Here is a 22075-nt window from a genome sequence, read left to right on the forward strand (position 1 = left end):
TCCTATCTGGGACACCGCATTACACTTACTCGTCTTATTTCCTGAGGATCTTCTTCTTGTGAGAATCTCTGACTTCCCTTGCTTTTGTTGACCTTCACAGTGTTGAAGAGTACTGAATAGTATTTAGAACCCGCCCTCATTTTGGGTTTGTCTGATGTTTTTCTCACGTTTTACTGGGGATATGGGTTTTGGAGAGAAGGAGCACAGAGATGAAATGCCTTTCTGGTCACATCACAGCAGGGCACACACTGTCACCATGACATCGTGTGGATGCTGACCTTGAGCAGTTGCCTGAGGTGAGGTTTATCAGGTTTCTCCTCTGTAAAGGTACCCTTCCCCCTACTCCCCTGTAATGTTCTCTGCGTAAGGGAGTTGCCCTGTGCAGTCCACAGGTAAGGGGTGAGGGGCTTTACCTCTTCGAAGGAACAGGGGCATTTACATGAATTATTTGGAATTCTTCAGTATGTGAGATTTGTCTCTTCTCCATTTATTTATCTAGTCATTCATTTACATTAGAGTGGACTTACGGATATTTATTTTATACTTTGGATTATAATTCGGTATTAGGTTATTTACTTTGTGGCTCACATTGTTCCAGCTTTGGCCATTGGAAGCTCTTTTGTTGGCTCCTGGGACCCTTTGACATACTCCCACTATCATGGGCCTTTTTACTGGTTTGTTTGTTGTTGTTTTAGCACACCTTTCTTTTTCGGCACCGCAAGATGCTCCAGACTCATCTTGTACATTTCCTGTCCCAGCCCTAGAATCAGCCATTTCTCCAAAGAGCCCTCATCCCTTTTATTGGAGAATGGTATTAGAAACTAGAGCTGGCCACTGAGTGGCCAAAAGTATTGTAATTTCAGTTCCTGTGTACTCAACTGAGCAACAAAAGCAAAACATGTAAGTGGCAATACTAGCAAGGAATAACTGAAAATCTTTCTTCCATTGACCAGCTCTGTCTCCTTCTTGGGTTCTACAGACACCATCTTATAATTGTAAACTGATACACACCTCATTCTGAGTTCCCTTTCTGAAATTGTCTCTATCGTGGTCATATCTCTGCGCATAGGCTTTCACTCTGACTCTGAAGTCACATACTCTCTTGCTGGCTTATGCTGTTTCCTGAATGAATGATTCCTGTTCCCTGAGTCTTGTAGTGGCTCTTGATCAAAAGCAGTGAAGTCTAACCTGAGAAAAGAACCCAGTGGAAGAGAAGTTTTAGATACAGGATGAGCTGTGTAAACAGGAAGCAGAGCCAGAGCTCCTTGGAGGGAGGGTTGCTTGAGGCTGGGGTTCAGGGAGATGTCTAGGGGATGGGGTTGGAGCCAGCTCCTGCATCTGAGTGTGGTGGGGAGTGCTGTGGGATCTTGATGTGAAAGCTACAAGTGCAGGGCACTGGAAGGAAGCCTTGCACCTCAACCTAGACTCCGGGCCCCTGCCTTTTTTAAGTGAGTGCATGCATGTGCATGTGTGTGTGTGTGTGTGTGTGTGTGTGTGCCTTTAAGTGAATGCATGCATGTGCATGTGTGTGAGTGTGCCTTTAAGTGAATGCATGTATGTGCATGTGTGTGAGTGTGCACATGTAGTTTTGGCTCTCAGCCTCACTGGGAAGCCAGTTCTGAGCCTGTTGCCTTAGCCCTGTGTGGGTGCCAGTGGTATTATTAGAGAAGAGGGTGATGACAGCCGGGAAACCTCAAAGGAAGAGGGGGCAGAACTGAGTGACTGACCAGTTTGGTTGATGGTTGGAAAGAGGTGTCAGATCTACCTGAGCTCCTAAGCACAGTGGTGTCCCAAAGGGAAAGAATCCAGGAGAAGCCAATTCTGAGGAGAATATGTCCTCTCACTTCAGTAGGTGCCACGAGTCCACAGCTGGTGGCTAGTTTACTTGAAAATGCTGCATTGGGCCTCAAAAGAGTCCTTAGGGCCAAAGAAGAGAGATTCAGGCATCATCTGTTGGATGACTTTGTGCGGGAGAGTGGAGGCATGCGCTGAGGACCAGGCCTGGTCTGCAACCCGTCCCTGTCTTTGTGGTTGTCCTTGGTGCTGGCAAAGGGTCCTGTCATGCTGAATGACTCTGATGGGCACTGGCTCACTGAAGCCCCAAATGGGAGCTGTCATTTACACACCATCCGTTGGCACCCTCAGTACCAAGTGGTTTAGTGTCTTTTATCTTGGTGATTCTGGACCACTGTGCTGCAATCCTGAGGTGCCCGACTCCTTTCTCACTCTGAGGGAAATTTGGCCCTAAGGTTTTCTTCTTGGCAGAGAAAGAAAAGGGGGGGGGCGCCTCCCTTCCTGAGGCTGAGAGGATGCACAGGAATGTGCGTCCCCTCCCTATAACTTTGGGCACATGACTTATTTCCAGAAGGGAGATGGTGAGGGCATCTTTGACTATTTGAGTTTTTGTCGTTGGATGACATGGTATTTTGTGTAGGGTTTTTACATCCTCTCTCTATGCAGCTGCCAAATTCGGACTGCCTTTTCCACTCCTTCCATTTGGAGTTAATATCTTCGTAGGATCCATGTGCTTGTGGAGTGATGTGAACCATCCAGAAAGGCCCAGGGCAATGGAGTTTACCCAGAACTCCTTGTGACCTCTGTAGGTGTGGTGTTTGGGACTAAGGTGGGAGCTTGGGAGACAGCGAGCAGGGCTCTGGTTCTGGGTGTGTCACCAGGACTTGTTGATGGATTGGATGTGGGGGAGGGAGGGGCTCATAGAGGAGGCAAGGAAGACTCCCTATATTTGGCATGGTGATGCTATCTGCTACGGTGCAGGGAGACTAGAGGTGGAGCTGGAGGAACAAGGAGTGGCACTCTGACGGCCCCAGAACATCAACAATGTCCTCTTGAGGGCTGGGGTTTTCTGCTGGTTTCATTTTTCTGATCCTGCTGCTCATCACACAGGAATCTCTAAAAAGAGAGAAGATGGTTGGAGAGACGGTGTCTGGCTCTGGAGAATGGAGCCCCATGTGAAGATGCAGACACCCATGTGAGAGGGGCTGTGCCCATCCTGCAGTGGTCTTCTCAGCTGGGCCTCGCAGAGGTACCCCAAGTCCCTGCACCTATGGTATTATGGTTAGACGTGGAGAGAGCCCTTGGGGTTACAGGCAAGGGATTCTGACACTCAGTGGTTAAATATGAGGTATTTCCAGACGTATTTGTGGTCTTGTTTGGTCCTGACCCTTTGTTGTCCTTGTGGGGATGCCTTCCTTCTTCTCATTCTGTTTGAAACTAGGACTATACTTTTCCTTGCCCTAGAATTGCCACTAGCCTGTGACACACGGCCTCCCAGCAGATGAGGTGGCAATCTAGAGGCCCCTGTCAGTGGGGACAGCTTAGGTGAGGGGTGGACAGGTTGTGCCTGCCACAGGTCTGGTCAGATAACACATTGAGGTGAAATATTTGGTCCTTTGGGTTTCACAACAGATCATGGAGGGTTTGTTTGTTTTACAAAATTATTGTTTTACAACATGTGGACCCTTTCTTCTTAGAGCAAAATAAAACGCCTTCCAAAGAAGCATTTAATGCTAACTTCATAATTAAAGAAAATTACAGTGGGGAAAAATAAAATGAAGTTGCATTTCTTTACAGTGATGGAGAAAAAAAAAATCAAAACCCAAACTGTGCCAGACAGACAATAGTAGGAACAATAAGTTCCATGTGTATCTAATTGCAGCTGAGACCCAGTTAATCAGAAACAAATTGTATTTCCAAAAGGGAGTGGGAGGTGAGCTTTGTGCACCTCCAGAAGATTTTCACGTTATGGGTAGTAACATAGTCAGATGGTGGATTTTTTTTTTTTTTTTAAAGTTTGGGGTAAAGTCTCTTTTCAGCAACTGCCTTCCAAGCGTGCTGCTCTCTGACCTGGCAGCCCCGTAACATGTAAGGCAAGAGGGTTTCACGAGCAACTACCCTGGACCCAGGGCAGGGCGAGGTCTGGGGAGCAGAAGGTAAACCAGGTGCCTGTGAGCTCCTGTGGCCCTCATCTAGTGGATGTTCTCTTTTTTTTTTTTAGAGATTTTATTTATGTATTTGACAGAGAGAGACACAGCCAGAGAAAGGAACACAAGCAGGGGGAGTGAGAGAGGGAGAAGCAGGCTTCCTACGGAGCAGGGAGCCCGATGCGGGGCTCGATCCCAGGACGCTGGGATCACAACCTGAGCCGAAGGCAGACGCTTAACCGACTGAGCCACCCAGGCGCCCTGGATGTTCTCTTTAAAGCATTCACACATGCTCTCATTGGGATGGTTTGGTTTCCAAGCCCAGCCCCCCGTCCGGGGGATGGGGAGCCGCGAGAAGCAGTATACTTCAGTTGACAAGAACATTGAAAGCTGATAATCTGATTGCAGGTAAAGAGGAAAGCTGTCATAATGGGTAGATGTAACAACAGAAAAAGAGCGGCAAGCCAGGAGCGTCTGACACAGGGATGAGGCTGCACCCTGATAGAAGGCAGCTTTAGGTACCGTCACTTACTCACTTGTGTTCCTCTTTATCTTCATCCTGTGGATGGGAAAGGGGCCCCAGGGAGGGGACAGGATTGGATCTGTGTTGTGGCTCTCTTGTTCAGAATAGCCCTTACAGTCAGGGAAGAGTATAATGCATTTTATAACGTTTTCTTCTAGCGTGGTTTGCTTTTTAAAAGTTGTCACCCAACTGGTATCTCACTGGCCAGAAACAGCTGCTAGAGATTTCCCTACTGGAACATCTCTCTTACTGTCTGAAGGGGCAGGCCCTGTTGATATGCTGTCTCTGGGGGCCAGGACATTATGTCCTTTATCACTGGTTCCCATCTCATGCCTAGAATCTGTCCTGCCTCAGTTGGCTGGGAAGAAAGCTCAGAGAGGTGTGAGGGCAGGGATCTGGATTCCTGTGCTATCAGGGTACCCTTCAGGGATGATTCCTTTGATAGCTTCATGAAGGTGAGCACAGTCAGGTCCTGGGGGAGGTCAAGGCATGGGCCGACTCTGGAAAGGGTGCCCATGGGGCCTCTACAGAAGGACAGCCTTTGGACCTTCTGGCATCAGTTTGCTATCTGGAGGGACCCATAGGGGAAGCAGAGCCTATTGAGGAACCTTGTCCAGAGTAATGGGTTTGCTAAGTACTGACTTTGGGCGTTGTACGTGATTGAGGATCTCCATTTTGTAGATGAGGAGTCTGGGGCTGGACGGGTTCCAGGGTCTGGTCCAGTTCTCGCTACTGCATGGCTTGTCACGTTCCTAGCCCTCTCGTCAATTTGTATTCTGAGAATGCCATCTGCTAGGGGAATGGGCAACACTTGGTGACTCCCAAGAATGTGCTGGCAACATTCTTTTCTCCCATGCCTGGTTATCCCAAGCTATAGTTGTTTTTTGGGAGAGATGAGTACCACATTTCTCTCAGGTGTTGATTGGCCTTCTCAGCTTTTGGCCTTCTCAGCTGAGTGGGGCCCAGAATGAAATGAGCCTCTTATGTGTAGAGTAACCCCCTCTACACAAAAGGGGTATTTATTTTTAAGGGATGTGTGTGGCTCATTTGCTTACTCTGACCTCCTGATGATCTGATTTGTGATCACCCACCTGCCATGCATGGTAACATTTCCTCACATTTTACAAATGACTTGCTAGTCAGGATATACATGTGGGTGACTGTTATTATTAACAAAAACAATGTATTTTTAAGGGATGGCTCCACTTCCTCCTGGGGGACGTTTCCTCTTAGTGTGTAAAATTCATATTCTGCTGGCTGTTGCCGGCTTCCCTAACATGGACTATTAATAGACTAAAAGGAACTTGTACATAGTGTTTTGTTCTTTGATAGAAATTAAATATAAGTTTTATCAGGATCCACTTCTGGAATGGTAGTGTTAGGGGTTCTGTAGACCTCCTCAGCAAAACAACAATCACTGATGAGAATTGTTTTAAGAGAACAATCAGTTAAAATATCTGGAAATTGCCCTCAAGGCATACAGCAAATGAAGAGATATTTATTCAGGAAAACCTACTAAATCTCAGTAATAACAGCAAGGGTTTGTAGCACTTGAGCTGTGGCCCACTTTCTCCTGCCCAGCTCAGCATGGCAGAGGCTATAGTCTTGGCTGGATGTGGCCAAGAAGATGTGTGACTCCTTCTCCCTTGGGTTTCCATCAAGGGCTACAGTATCTCCCTGGGAGGGGCAGGCTGCCAGCATTTCTCATTCCCCTCGAGCTCCATGGTGCAGAGGCTGAATTCCAGGAAAGTATAGCCAGCCTCTAACTCACAGAGTGGTGGCTGCTCTTTACCAAGCTGAGAATCCTGAGGCCCCAATTGCCCTCTGTCATCCCAGTTTGCTTGTAGGGCAGAGGCTCAATTCCAGAAGAATCAAGCCTAGAAGATCAAAGGCTGCTGCCCCCACCCAGCACTCTGTTCATAAAATGGGTGTGTCACTCTGAGAGAAGTGGACCCCAGTTCCAGGGCAGTGGCTCAGAAAGGAGGGAAGAGGCAGGCCATAAGAACAGAAAGCTCTGAGGCTCTCCTCAAAGGTACTGTATTTATTAATAACAAAGTGCCGTCAAAAACAAGGAGATTTTGGTGGTAAGTAACAAGAAGCTGGCAGCTCCCTGAGAGCAACTGTTGAAACTTTGGGCTAGAGACAACCAGGGAAAGAGACAGCTAGGAAGAACCTTCCTGGGTTCAGAACAGACCTCAAACACTGACATCAAAAGTTACCCCTTCAAAAAGGCCTGCATTTAATTGGATCAGCCTGTGCGGCAATCGATGCCCCAGAACATTGTCGTAAACAGTAGCACAACCAACCAGCAGTTCATGGAGCCTAACCGCTGGGTGTGATAACATCAGAGGTAGGCAGCCTAAAAGAGACCAGGGAAAGAAGAGAGCCCTGATAAAACCATTGTCCTCCCAGGGAGACTGTGAGCCCTGAGAAATACCACTGTAGGCTGCACTCTGCAGGGGAGTGCGGGGCAGGGACAGACTTCGCTCAACTAGTCCAGCCAACCCACTGGAAGAATAAACAAACAAAAACAAGCCCCTGGGGGGGGGAGGGGAGAAGATCAGCACTCAGAGCTGCTATAGCATAGTTAAAAGGTCCAGCTTTCAAGAACAAAGGATAAGACATGCAAAGAAATAGGAACGTGAGACGGGATTTTGGAAAAGGGACAGAAACTCTGCGGGAGAGGGCTGAGATATTGGGGGTAACAGACCAAGACTTCAATGCAGCCAGGATAAGCAATGATAAATACATTCAAAGAACTAAAGCAACATGCTTAAAGAAGTAAAGACCGAGATGATGACATCTTCTGACCAGTTAGAGAATAAATCAGTAAAGAGCTAGAAAATATAAAAATGAACCAAATGGTTGGGGTGTCTTTCATCTGACTCTTGATCTCAGGGTCGTGAGTTCAAGCCCTATGTTGGGCATGGAGCCTACTTAAAAACAACAACAACAACCGAACCAAATGGACATTCTGGAGTTGAACAGTAAAATAACTGGTATGAAGAATTCCCTAGAGGGCCACAGCACTAGATGTTCACCAGTAGAAGATAGCATTAATAAACTTGAAGATAGAGTGGTAGAGATTATGCATTTCATTTTTTTAAAAAAGATTTATTTATTTGAGTTTTGAGAGAGCTAGCGAGCATGAATGGGGGGAGGGGCAGAGGGAGAGAATCTTCAAGCAGACTCTCCACTAACATGGGGCTTGATCCCACAACCCTGAGATCACAACCTGAGCTGAAACCAAGAGTCATATGCTTAACCGACTGAGCCACCCAGGCACCCTGAGATTATGGATTTCAAATGATGGTGGTGGGGGGGGGGTGGCGAATGAAGAAAACAAACAGAGCTTCAGAGAAATTTGGGATATCATTAAACATGCCAAGATACATATGATGCAAGTACCAGCAGGTGAGGAGAAAGGAACAGAAAAACGTATGAGAAGAAATAATGTCTGAAAACTTTCCAAATTTGATGAAAAACAATCTACACATTTAAGAAACATAGGAAACTCCAGTAGCATAAATACAAAGAAGTCCACATCCGAGCACGTTGTAGTAAAAGAGGGTGAAAGAGAAAATCTTGAAAGCAGCAAGAGAAAAACGACTGCAAGTGCACCAGAGAATTCCAGTAAGATTAACAGTGGACCTCTCCTAGAAACAATGGGGGTGGGATAGAGAAGAGAGTGGGATGGCATATTCAAAGTCCTGAAAGGAAAAAAACGCACCAACCAAGGACCTTATATCCAGCAAAACTCCCTCTCAGTAGTGAAGGTGAAGGATGGTCTGAAATTAAAACAAAAACAAAAAAGAATTTGCTGTCAGCAAGCCTGCTTTACAGGACATTTAAAGGAAGTTCTTAGTGACAGCAGATGACTGCAGACGATTATTCAGATCCATACAAGAAGACCAAGAGTGCCGGTTTTGGTTATTATATGATTATAAGAGACAGTATTGTGTATTTCCCCCCCTTTCTTCTTTTAACTGATTTAAAAAACAATTTTATTAAATGATAGGTGTACAATTATATTGTTGGGACTCTCACATTTAGAGAAGTAATGTATTTGGCAATAATAGCATAAAGGAGGCAAATGGGAGCAAAGCTTTCTTGGAGTATGGAAATTACACTGCGTTAGGTAACTTAAATCCACAGGATAAAAGGAAGAGAACCAGAAATACTAAATAAGAAGGTTAATATAACAGACTCTGTGAACATATACTTGCTTTCCTTCTGTCAGCTTCTTTAAAGATTTTTTATTTTATTTTATTTTTGAGAGAGAAAGAGTGCATGCATTCGAATGGCATTGGGGAAGGGGCAGAGAGAGGAAGAGAGAATCCCAAGCAGCTCCCCACTGAGCACAGAGCCCAATGTCAGGCTCCATCCCACAACCCTGAGATCATGACCTGAGCGGAAATCAAGAGTTGGACACCTAACTGAGCCACCCTGGTGCCCCTCAGCTACTTTAAAAATGCGAAGTTATATAAAGAAATAGTGCCAATATATTTTTGGGTTTCTAATATATAGATATAGATAATGATACGTGTAACAACAATTGAACAAGAAGGAAAAGGGGCGGGAACTACATAGGAGGAATATTTCCCTGTCTCACTGAAATTGTGTAGATAAAGTAATTAAAGGTTGCACTAGAAAATCTTATCAAAATGCAAAGGAGAGCAATAAATGAGGAAGAGAGGAACAAAAAAGACAGATGTCTATGCTCTTGCCACCTTCACATGTTTTTTAATTATACAGGTATAAGCTAAATATTTGAGTTTGACTTTAATTCTGCGTGAAAAGAAATTTTATCAGCTTTCTCTGCATAGAGCCCTCATCTGGCTCTAGTTTATTCTGGGTCTTTTTGTCAAAAATGGATTTTAAATGTTGCATTCAGAGCACGTACAGGCCTGACCTGGAGGCTGTAAAGATAAAGGGAGCAGCTGTGGAGTGAGGGAGAAGCTTGGGGCCGGGAGTTTACAGTATGGGGTTGGGGTGTCCTGGCTCTGGTGGTGTCCGAAGTTGTGACCTTGAACTGGTCACTTTTCCATCTGGTATGTGCTCGACCACAGGCTCCCCCCATCTGCATCCCCACCCCAGCAGGTCAGTTATGGGGAGGGGAGCGAGGGGGTGCGCGTTCTCTGCCTCCGTGTGAGGGCACTGCGCCTCCCGCAAGCAGAAAGGTGAGAGTTGTTTTACGACCTCTGGTCCTTGATCTCTTACTGGCAGCTGCCACCAACTCCAATGTTGGACGTGGGCCTTGCCTTAGTTGAGAGGATGCCAGGTATAATGTGTCAGGTATGCTGTTATGGACTAAATTGCCCCCCTGCCCCCATCATCTGTTGACCCCCCCAGTGTGACTGTATTTGGACATAGCCTCTCTACAGAGGTAGTTAAGGTTAAATGAGGTCTTAAGGGCAGGGCCCTAATCCAGTACAACTGGTGTCCTTAGAAGAAGAAGAGATACCAGGGAGGGGCATGAAAGGCCACGTGAGGACCCAGCCAGAAGGCAGCTGTGTGCACGCCCTGGAGAGAGGCCTCAGGAGACACCAACCTGCTAGCACTTTAGTCTCGGACCCCCAGCCTTCAGAACTGTGAGAACTTAGATTTCTGTTGTGTAAGCCCCGCGGTGGGTGCTATTTTGTTACGGCAGGTGGAACAGGCTAACGCACCTGTCTCGTGTTTTCTTTCTTGATACCCACCAGCATGGCTGCCGAGTTCTGCCCCACTGAGTCCCACTCAAAATTATAAACGCGTAAGCAGGAAAGAGGTTTACAAGTGAGAATGCCGTTTTGGAAGTTGTTTTCTCTCTGTCCTCCTCCTGTTTGATGCCTAATGATCAGCCGGGCGACAGAAGCCACCAGAGCGGTGCTGTCCGCCTGCCAGAGGGGGCTGTGGGTCTGGTTGGTGTGCACCGTGCTCAGCAGTTAGCCCAGCGAGATCGGCTTGGCACTGGGCTTTGATCCCCTCCCTGTTCTCCCCCCGAAAACGGTGGTGGTGGATAATCACAGGGTATTTTTAGAACTGCTTTGCAGTTTCTCTGTGCAAACCTTTTCCTGGGTACATGATTTAATCCTCTCATCCAGCCTTGTTTAAGATCTACAGAGTGCTATATTTATTTGACTTTATTTGAAATTTCCGAGCTTTTCAGAATGTTGCTCCAAGAAGTCTGATGCCTACAGATCTCTAGAACCTCTGCCTTAAAAGGCTTCACTGCTGATATGTTTGTAGGCATCCTTAGGACTTCTCTCTCCCCTTTTTTTCTAGACCATATAGGGCAGGGCCGCTAAAAACCCCCTTGGAATTAGTGCCAGGAAGTCTTTTTTTTTTTTTTTTTTTTAATAAACTTTGTTTTTTAGAGCAGTTTTAGATTCATAGCAAAGTACAGAGAGTTCTCACCCACCCCATCCCCACACAGTCTTTGGATCATGCCCCTTGGGCTCTTCCAAGGGGAGTAGGGGAGAGTGTCCTTTCTAGAGAGGTGGTAAGTTTCTGCCGCATCACTGACTTTTCAGCAGTCAGGTGGAGGGGAGGGTGACAGTCTGCCCGCCTCAGTCTTTGACTTGAATGGCCCTTGGGCCTGGCACCCAGCAGAGTGTCCCTGTGTCTACTGTGGGCTCAGGAGAGCCACAAGAGATGCCCTTGGCAGGCCCAGACCTAATTCTTAGGGAAGGCGTCCTACCCCTCACCACCTCAGGCTCTCTCATCCTCCAGAAAGAATGTGTCATTTCAAGATTTAAATCCTGACTGCTGTCTTTTCAAAGCATTTTTTTTTTTTGCCTTTGTATCTCATCTGACCCTTAGCAAGGCTTTGTGTCACTTAAATTTTACTTAGTAACTTCTGGTCCACAAAGCCTTCGCGCGCACAAACGTTCTCAGTCGAGATTTGCAACAAACCTCTGCAGTGAGACTGTCTCCCCAGCTGGATGATAGAGGACAAAGGCTTAGAGTCACGCCTTCCCACCAAGAAACCGCTGGTTGGTGGTTGGGGAGGGGGCTGGGATGCTGTGTTCCATTCAGTCTGCTCTAGGCCCAGTGTCCTGACGGGGGCACGTCCGACCCTGGAGGGATGGATGCAAGCCTTATATCTGAATAATTAAATTTGGGGTGTGTGTGTATATTTATGTGTATATGTGTGTGTGTGTGTGTACATATATGTATATAAGTATTTAAATATGTAAGTATACATTTAAATATTTAACTGGTTCGAATATTACATGTAGTAAATTTAAAGGAATGATTTAAAGAAAATTTCTTTCTTATTGAAAGAAAAATCTGTGACCGCCAGTACAAGGTCACTGTAGAAGTCACGACCCCTGTGTGCCTGCCATTTGGGAAGTATGACAATATCTGTGCGAAGTACGAGTGATGACCCCAGTGGAAACCAGAGTCCCACTGTCTGCCCCAGCCTTGCTGGTTGTCCACAGAATGTCCTCCCTGAGACAGGGAGTACTGGTTCCCTGTGGCTGAGGCAGGCTTTATTGTGAGGAGCAAATGACAAGAGCAGAATAAACACAAATCAGACCATTTTGGGGCACTCTAGCAGTGTCGGATAGTAAATGGGGGGTAAGGGGTAGGGAGGACGGGCCACATCTGGCAGGTGGGCGGCCAAAGTGCCCACAGTTTGTGATCCACAGGTCTGATGGCGGAATTAAAACCCAAAGCAGACCAAGAGCCCAAGGGCCCTTACTCTCTATCAGCTGTGTTTCAGTGACATTTCTGTGCCCCTGTATGTGGATTAATAAATATGCTGATGCACCAGGCACTGCTTAGCCAAGCAATGCTAGGAGAGTTCTGGCCCAATGCAGGGTGTCTCTGAACTGATCCAAGACTTCAATTGCCTTCATAGATCAGGGCCTGCCCCCTTCCTGCACGGTGTTCTGAGATGTGTGTTCACACCTGCCTGATGGGTGTGCCTCTGACCCCTTTAAGAGCCCAGTCCTCATTGACCCCTAGTGATGGGCTGGCTGAGCGTCCGTCCTGGGAGTGTTAGTGATACCTGTCTGGGGCTGGCTGAATTCTCCAGATGAAAACATTGCATCTGTTGGGGGCGAACCACCCTGGCTCTCCAGGCAGCACCCTGGCCCGCATTGAAGGAGGCAGGGCCTGAAGCTGGCTGGCAAGAGGGTTCGCGGTGGCTTGGAAGATGTATGTGCTATGAGCTAGCTTCCAGTTTGTAGTTTTTCTACAAATCTCTTCTAGTGGGAGATGGAAGCAGTTCTAGAAAGCAAATTTTGAAGGCACATTTTCCCCTGATCTCTTTATTACCTGACTGCCAAGAATGTTAAAAAGAAAAAAATGTGAAAGCACAAGTAGAGATTTTAATTAGTTTTCGTTGTCACTGCTCTTGGTGATGGCAATTTTACATATGCTACATGACAGGGAGGCATTTTATGGGGGCCTTTGTTCTCAGTGTGTTCTCCACATTTCAGAACTCAGCTGCAGATTTTGGAGAAAAAGAAAATAATGACAAAAGTACCTTGTTCTTGCACAGATAGCCCGACTGGTTAGCATCCTTTTTCTAAAGAAGAGCACAACCAGCTTAGGAATCTTTCTGGAACAAGGCCACAGAAAAAGGGAAGGTGTCCCTGGCACCTTTGTGGAGCAGTCTCATGACTGCGCAGCTTAGGGTGAGGTCATCAATGGCGAGCCCCCTTCAAGGCAAAAGATGGCCCCGGTGTAAGGTGTTTGCGAAAGACCTGAATTGCTTGGCCTCTTCAGTTACCAAGTGGTGTTAGTTCCTTTTATGGTTGTTGATGTCCATTGGGTTTGCTTTTATTTACAGAATTGAATAGTGCTTCCTTCCAGCTAACGTCATGTCCTGGCTTTAGGTTTCATTGTTATGATGACAAAGTGACCTTTGGATTGCCCTGGAGACCTGCCAAGACAGGAGAGTTGTTTTTCAAGTGTCGATTGTAGATGTTGCCCATCCATTCTATGTCAGGTGCCATCTCGGCCCAGCCTTACCAGGTAAACAAGAGGTTTGTTTTCAAAAGCCCAGTAGGAGAGTTTAAGAAAGTACCAAGATTTTTCCAATTTATTTAAACAACTAGAATTCTAGAGCGTTCTTCATGCCTACTAACTGAAGCCCAGCTCTGTGGTCTAGTACTAGTGGCTCCCTGCAGTTGACCCCGCATGGCTCTCCAATCTGTTTTCTCTGTCCTTTAGAATGCTGGGCTTCCCTGTTCCCTGAATTAATTGTCCTTGAGCGTGCCTGTGCCTTTTAAAGTGAGTTAATGTCCACACTGTGCCTGGATCATCTTTGGCCAGACTGACCTCCCTCACAGCCTAGGGCATACATTTCATTTTGTCTTTTCTGAATGTCTTTGTTACTCTGTTGGGTCACTTCTGACTCACCTGTGTGTCCCCTCTAAGTGTCTGGCTTGGCACCTGTTGACTGAATGAATGAATGGATGGATGGATGAATGAATGAATGAACTAACAACTGCAGTTCCAGATTGCAGGCTCCCATGAAGTCTCCTAACAGTGTGTTACAGGCCGTTGGTGGACCAGTCATACCAGCTGAGCACAGAAGCCTCCCCAGAGCTATTCTCTGTCCTCTGCCTCCTGGTCCCTCCTCTGTTGGCCTGATCGTCACTGGTGGTTGGGAAGATGTGCCATGGCAGGTGTTGCTGTTGAGCATGAGGACACCAAGTGTCAGTAGGCACCTCTTCCTGCCCACTTTAGCTCACTTACCGCTTTGAGCACTGCCTGAAGAAATGCCTGGGTCTCAGAGTCACTGCTTGTGGCTCTTTTCAAAATTGCTTTTCTTGGGTTTTCATCATTCTTGCTACCCTCAGCTTTGCAGTAAGAGCTGTGACCAGGCTGCCATGGGAGAGGCCATGGAAGGCCTCCTGTGAGGGCCTTCTTCACCCTGGTCAGGCACACTCCAGGCCACACTTTGAGGAGCTACCTGTGAAGGGGAAACACTGATTAGTGAGGGAGCCCCAGAACCGCTCCCCACCTCCACCAACTGGGAGGCAATCCTGGGGAGGGATCCTGACTTCTCCAGCTTTGGTCCTGTGCTCTCCTCCTTGCACAAACACATGGGAGAATTACGCAAAAGAAAGGACTCTCTTTGGTGCCAGACTAACTTCCCGCTGGTCTGCCAAAGAGCTGGTTTCCCTGTCTCAATCCTACCATATCACATCCTCAGAGAAAACACACACGCACACGCGCACACACACACACACACACACACAACCACACAACCACCAAGAAAACCCAAACCAACCAAATAACACAACTGAGTAACTAAAGCTATAAAACCTTCTCTCCACAGAAGGCTCATGTAAAAATCAGGACTGTTTGCTTTTTATTTTTATATGAAAATATGGAGCACAGAAGTCCTTTCAGAGTCTTCTCTATGTGTTCTACCCGACAGTGATTGGTTAAAACAGTATTCCTATTTTGCAGCTAAAGTAAGCTAATAATATACCATTTTGCTAGAGATTTATATATGGCAAAGCTTACAGAATGTGTGACCCACTTTGTTTCCAAGGTATGTAGAAGACAGACTTCTCTCCCTGATTTTGGTTTGTTGGTACAGAAGCTAAAATCAGCCTGGTTGGGTGCTGCCCACTTGGAGGCCTTGGGCAAGTCATCCTCAGTCTCCTGGCTTGTTGCCTTGTTCCGGAAATAACTGTCTTCCCGGCATTTCATTGATCTGTGGTTGTTGCTTCACATTTATAGCCCTTTATGGAATTTTGTGGCTACTCAGAAAGCTTTATATTCTCTTGTGAAGCCAACCTTTGACACTTACGAATTAGAAAAGAAGCTTTCCTAGTGATTATAAAAGTAAACAGAATCCACCCAACTCCAGTCATCTGAAATACATTGGAACTTTGAAGTTGTTGTCAATCCTGCTCTGTCAGTGGTCTAGAAAGAAATAATGTTTTTGGAGTGAGCCTGTAAGTAAGTGCCTCTTCAGGCCCAAGTACCAGCCTGCTGAAGGTGCTGGAGTGAGGATGGTGAAGGGTTCCACAGGAACAAGGGGGAGGCACTGGGGCGCCGTGGGAGTGGCTGGATTGGAAACTGCACGGGGATGCCGGCACGTAGATGCTTGAATTTGAAGTAAACCTGTAGCTATCATATTAGATGAGCCCTAGGAGCTGGGTCTTCCTTTGTTTTCCCAGAGCTCCATTAGCATTAGCATGGAGTTTTTGAAAGTTGCCTGGGTATTTGGTTCTAGTAAACATAACCAAAGCCTGGCTTCGTGGTTGCTCACTGACCTGGCATAATCATGGAGCTTCCCATTCGGAAAAGGCTCAGGCAGCACCAGGCCCAGATCTCACTGACCTCTCTGGGAGCTGGTGTGGGTGCCCAGCTTCCCTTATAAGAGTGCATTTTGCTGTTAGGTGAACAAAAAGTACCAGCAAAGGGGCGCCTATGTGGCTCAGTTGGTTGAGTGTCTGACTTTTGATTTTGGCTCAGGTCACGATCTCAGGGTCCTGAGATGGAGCCCCATGTCAGGCTTTGCACTCAGCAGGGAGTCTGCTTGAGAGTCTCTCTCCCTCTTCCCCTCCCTCCACTTGTGTTTTCTCTCTCTCTCTCTCTCTCTCTCTCTCAAATAAATCTTTAAAGAAGAAAAAAAGTACCAGCAGGTCTTTGGGACTGTAGGATTTCCCAAGTAGGCTCACCTTGGTCAAGGCCTGTGTTTCACCACACGGGGCCTGCCATTTTTATGTGTCCAGCCACCATCTCAATGGTGCACTGGTTCACTTTCCCTGCACTGCTTCCGTTGACAAACCTCAAATAGGACGTGGGAGTTTTTGTAAGGAGAGGGAGGATGCATGTTTTATTCTTGAATTGTAGTGTGTGTGTCAGCAGTGTGAGCCGGGGACAGCGTGTTCACTCTTTCCCAAAGCCCCTTGACATAGTCTTCACTTACTAAACCAGGATATTCTATGGTGAATGAAGAAACCTGTTGGGAACAGTAAAGAGACAGAAATGACAGAAAACCACACTAGTTGTACAAAACAAGCCAGAGAAACCCCTGCTAATCGGGTTAACGTGTCACCAGAGAAACGAGGTCCTGAGTCATGACTTGCTGGTTCAAGGGTTCCCACTCTACTTTTCCAGTGAAACATACCACAGTATTTATGTAGGTCCTTTCTCTACCATCAGAAATACAGGACATTTCTTACTTATATATTTTTTACTTTAGTATTAGTGTTGTTGCCCAGGTTTTGTCTTTTACCCCATTCCATAAAGTTTTGTGTTTTTTAATTTTATTTTGCCCCTCCCCCCAGTTTTGTGGTTTTAAAAATTTATTTTGAAATATTTTAAGAAAATGGTAATATTTTTTTAAGGTACTTAATTTCAGCTTATGAAAAGGAAATCAAACATGAATGATACAAAACAAGAAGTCACCCCCATCTTGAAGTTCTCTCTTGTGCCTTCTCTAGGAAGGTCTATTTCCTCTCCAGTCCATAGTGTTGCTTAACATGAAGGCTGGAGTTCGGGTCAGAGACTGACCAGAGGGGCCTTGTAAAGGCTGTGGGTGGGGACCGAGAGGGAAAGATTGGTTTGTGTGTTTTAGATCTGGAATGTTTTCTTCCAGGGGGTCCCAAAGAGGGGTGGAGGGAAGAAAGTAATACTCTAATAAACATCGTAAAATGAAAATAATACATGTGAAAGTGCTTAGAAATGAGGAACTAGCCAAGGGAAAAGATTGTGCCTTTTACCTGCATCTGGCTGTACTTTGTGTTAACGTGCCCTGCGGGTTGTGCCTTGTCGGGAAGAGTGTGGGACAACTAAGAGTTGACTCTGGTCCTGACTTCACTCCGGGGCTCCCACTCCCCTCGTGGGCCTGGCTCCCGTCTGTCCAGCAGCTCCGTTGGCAGGGAGGTGTGTGGAGGGCTGCGGGAACCAGGGGGCACGGGAGGGAGGCACCTGCCCGCAGAGTTGCTGCTTGTGCTCACACGGCTGCCCGTGACGTTTTCTACCTGAGGAGTCTCTGGACAAGGTGTTTCTCTCCCTGGATGCCAGACGAGGCAGGTGAGCGGCCAGATGGCATCTCGGGCTGGGCAGTTCTCCGTCTCCTCTCTTGACCTTCTCCTGCTAGCTGGAAACAGGATGAGAAACTCCAGTGGGCAGCAGACACTGATCAATTCCCTGGAGCAGCACCGGGCTGTGAACAGACTGCGGGGAGGGAAGACAGATGGTGCTCTGTCACACAGGGAAGTGTCTCGGCCACCATCTTGTTTGCCACCTTCCGTGGCCCCTAGCAGGAGCCCTCCACTGTGGGGACTCGATGAAGGTGACCTGACCGGCGGCCTCAGTCTTGCATTTTTCCACAGCGAGCCGTAAAGCTGTGTCGTGCACTTTTGTCCTGTAACTCTCTTGATGTCATGCGAAAGAGCAAAACAACAACAAGACTCCTTGTTCCCAGTCCAGGGAGGCGTCACCCCATCTCCCCTGCCCTGCCCGACAACTCACATTTCTGGGAACGGTGGCTCTTGGCCACTGTTATTTTGGCCATGTGGCTGCTGGGGGGCGCTTAGTGGCCTTTGTGGGCATTTCTGGCTCATGCCAGGCAGGCGTAGAGTAGAAGGGGTGGCAGGAGAGGTCTCCTGGAGTCTGTCAGGGCTATGTTTGTGTGACGGCTTCTGTGCCATGGCCCCACCTGCCACATTACATTGTTAGAAACGTGAGTTCATTTATGTACAGGTCTTGTAGCTGATTTATAGATCTATTTTAGTTCTATAGTGGTTGAAGAGCTCCAAGAGGAAAGAGCTTATACCTAATTTTATGTTTATGCTTACTTAGCAGTGGGAGTTCTTTGACTTTTTTTAAGTTTGAGGAACACTTGCTACAGGGTCTCTCCATTTGGATCCTAAAAGTTGTGGTGAGTTGTGAGGATTCACTCCAGCCTCTCCCCCACCCCCACTTTGTGGGGGATTCTCCCACCAAACTCATGAGTCTCATGGGAGCACTCATGCTACAGTGTGACCCCAGCCCTGTGGCCTGGGGGCACCTGGCCCAAGCTACACCCTTGGGTTGCCTTCCCCAGAATGAGCTGGGCTGGGGACGGGGAGAGAGTCCATGCATTCAGCCTCTTCAGTGGCTAGACCTGGAGAGTAAAGTTGGGGCCTGTCGGCTGCCTTGACATCACCATGAGCACAGGTTCGTTTTCAGGGAAGGGGAGGATGACAGGGGTCGACAGAGGAGAGCCCAGAAGAAGTGTCTATGCTGCTGATATTGGGGTCCTTGGGCCAGCTCAGCCACATTCCTGTTCAAGTTTTATACGTCAGCTCCAAACCTTTATGACAAATGTGCCTTTCTGCTGAAACTCATCTGAACTGGGTTCTCCGGGCTGCAGCCCACGTGTCCTGGCTGTCAAGTATGGTGTTTTGGCCATGAGTACCCAGAACCTGCCCTCACCACGATGGCTTCTTCACTGAATCCCCAGGGACTGGGGGGATGGGCTGAATGGACATACTGTCAGGGCAAGTCAGAGGGAGCTGCTGTAGCTGGGGTGTAAGCCACCGCCCTGGGCAGGCACACCCTCTTTGCACTGTGGTACTGAAAAACGTTGAGCAACTGTGGCCACGCGCCTCCCAGCACTCCCTTGGTTAAAAGGACAGACCCCTCCCAAAGGGGAGGGGGGAGAGAAGCAGAGTGTGGGGTGGCATCTGCCCCGGTAGCTGAAGAAAGTCAGGGCCCAGCTTCCAGGTGGCCAGCTCTAGTGGGCGGAGAGGTAGAAGCAGGCACCAGGCCAGACCTTACAGCCTTAGGTTTGAGTGGAAAAAGAAAAGGGAAGAGAAAAAACAGTCTCGGGCAGTGCATGGGACACACCCAGCCGAACGCTGGGGCTCAGGGCCCCTACCTAGCCCTAGAGGATCCGGAGAGCTCTGTTCTAGCTGCATCTCCTGGAACCGAGCTTTGAGCAAGTGCCCTGGGCGAGGGGGAGCATCTGGGTCTGAGACAGTACCTTCCTTCATTGGCTGGTAGGTCCGTTACAGCCTCCGGTCAGAGTGAAGCTGACCCACAGGTCACAGGGAAGCTGTTGTCCTCATCTCTTTGGCCGTTGGTCCTCTGGGAACTGCATGTCTTCATTGACAGTGGGAGTTGATAGATAATAGATACAGTCCTTTTACACACCCATTTGGAAGTTTTTCTGGCACTCCTGAGAGGCCTTCCTGGCTGACATACTGGCGAACTTTCAGTTAATTATGTGAGGGCTTCAAGTGGCCAAGTTGACAATGGAGCAAGACATGAGACTTGTCAAAGTCCTGGACATTTCTAGGAGAGAGAAGAATGCATTGACACTGGCGAGCATTGTCTCTAGTAATACACAGGCAGCTCTTACAATAGACTGTAGTGCTTAGTGCAGTGCTTCCATTATCTTTGCTTGTGCTACTCTGGGAAACTTCTGTGGCAATCCAGTGACAGACGAAGCCTGGCACGTGAGAGTGAGAGGAAACACAGGGTCAGGTCTCACCAAGAAGGAGCCTCCAGAATCCCCTGGCTCCAGCACCTGGGGCGCCCCTGCCGGTAAAGAAGCGGGAGGGCACAGCAGGCCAGCCCTTCACACGAGGGAGGGTTGGAGATCTTTTACCAGCACCAGTGTGGCCCTCAGGTTGTCCCCCATTCATATTTTTGTCGCAATTCTGGGCATGCACTTCCTGACCAAGTCCCCTTCTTCGTCTTTGTATTCCTAAGGCCTGGTCTGTGAGAGACCCTCACTGTTGTTGAGGAGGCAACATGTAGTGAAGAAACATCATGAGGTGTAAGAAGGAAGAAAAGAAGATGCTTAAGAAAAGCAGCTTAAGAAGTGTGGGGTGTGGGAGGGCTCAGAAACAGCAGAGGCCACCAGAGGATTCTTCCCTTTCCGCAGCTGCTGCCCGAACTTCCCCCACGTAGCATGTCTCTCTCATCTCCTGGATGTGAGCCCCCAGACCCAGGTTTGTGCCCGTGTTGCTCAGCACCAACACTTTTTTTTTTTTAAGATCTTATTTATTTATTTGTCAGAGAGAGAGCACGCTCGAGCAGGGGGAGGGGCAGAGGGAGAAGCAGGCTCCCCGCCGAGCAGGGAGCCCGATGCAGGGCTTGATCCCAGGACCCTGGGATCATGACCTGAGCCGAAGGCAGACTGACTGAGCCACCCAGGCGCCCCTCAGCACCTGCTGCCTCCTTCCCCTTCTGAGCTGGGGACCCAGCCCTCTCCTACTTCTCACTCTCTGTGCCGCACAGGGCCTTGGACCCAGGCCTTGTTCACTGTGCATGAGTGAACCGACTGAGCCACCCAGGCGTCCCTCAGCACCAACACTTCAAAGCATGTTTTCAGGGTGACTTATTTTCAGGCTAGTACCTATAGAAAATCCCCCAAAGGTCATGGCTTTATACATGGGCCACAAGTCCGTTTTAAAGCAGACTGTCCCAGAGACCTCCTGAAGAGGCTGGTCTTTAGGAAGGACATACTGGAGGTGAGGGAACTGGCCTCCGATGTCTTCCAAGGAAGAGCAGCCTGTAAGAGGGTGGCTGGCCAGGGAGGCAAAGAAGCCAGGTGGGAGCCAGATGAAGACACTGGCAGGAGGGTACATGGCCTCGCCAGTGCTGCGCAGAGACAGAGTGGGGGCTGTAGAGGGACTGTCAGAAGCCAGGGCCGTGGGGCAGGGGTGCCGAGGCAGGCTGAAGTTGAAGGATGACCGATGCATTGGTTGTGGGGTGTGAGAGGCAGAGTAGTTCAGGAGCCTGCACTGATTTTGTTTCTCAGCTGGAGCAGTGGCAGGATGGAGGTGCCATTGACTGAGATGGGAAAACTGGGGGGCTGGAGGGGAGCTGGAACAGTCTGGGCTTGTCCTGCTCCTGGGCACTAGCCCCTGCTGCCGTTGTTGAGGGGAATATGCACGCACCCACCCAAGGTGACCGACTCCTCCCGTCGGAGTCGGAGATGTGCTTTAGAATCTGGGTTAAGGCATTGTGTTGTATCAGCTACCATATTCGTTAAATGGAGGAGGCCCGCTAGTTAATTAACTCAGGTGAACCCATTTCCACTGCTGCCTGTTCTGTGTCACCAGCAGAGAACTGGGCTTGGGGGGAGTGGGAAGCTGGAGATAAAAGGTGGCCGCGAGCACAGGCCCTGGGTGGGGGGGGAGCGGAGTCTGGGGTGGGTGGGTTGTGCCTGCAGGTGAAAAGATACACCAGCCAGGGCAGGTGTTCTCTGGCCTGACTTCCTGAGGCATTCGTTCCTGCATTTCGCCGCTGGCTGCACTGGATAGGTTATGCAGCACACTCATTGACTTGCAGTGTTCTTCGAGTGGGGCACTCATGCACAGTGAACCTCTCTCCTGGGTCCAAGGCCCTGTGCGGCACAGAGAGTGAGAAGTGGCAGAGGGCTGGGTCCCCAGCTCAGCAGGGGAAGGAAGAAGCAGGCCTCCAGAGAAGGAGGACTGTGGTGGGTGCTGCCCCTCAGAACACCATCCTAATCGATGTCTAGCCCCGAAGCACAGAGCAGCCACTCCTCTTCCCTGGGGGCTGGGGTAGGGTTGGGCCCTGGAGCCCTTACATCAGCCTTCTCATTTTACAGAGAAAGAACCTGAGGCCCAGAGAGGGTGCTTTGTGAAGGTGACGAGGCTCCCAGCAGCTGACCAGGTCTGACACCGGCCAC

General features: G+C 48.5%; 1 protein-coding gene across 11 annotated transcripts in view; it reads left to right on the forward strand.

Annotated features, from left to right (window-relative positions):
- Window positions 1-22075, forward strand: part of INPP4A (inositol polyphosphate-4-phosphatase type I A) — a 130520-nt gene that overhangs the window by 41063 nt on the left and 67382 nt on the right. The window contains exon 1 of one of the 11 annotated variants that reach the window (XM_073897820.1): window positions 13293-13431. The exons of the other annotated variants lie outside the window; for them this stretch is intronic. The gene's annotated coding sequence lies outside the window, so the exon portion shown is untranslated. Of the gene's footprint in view, window positions 1-13292; window positions 13432-22075 lie in introns of those variants that run through there. 11 annotated transcript variants of the gene reach the window in all.

Source organism: Callorhinus ursinus, unplaced genomic scaffold (assembly GCF_003265705.2).
Source record: "Callorhinus ursinus isolate GAN/ISIS: 27379988/994484 unplaced genomic scaffold, GSC_fseal_2.0 scaffold10, whole genome shotgun sequence".
NCBI classification, from domain to species: Eukaryota; Metazoa; Chordata; class Mammalia; order Carnivora; family Otariidae; genus Callorhinus; species Callorhinus ursinus.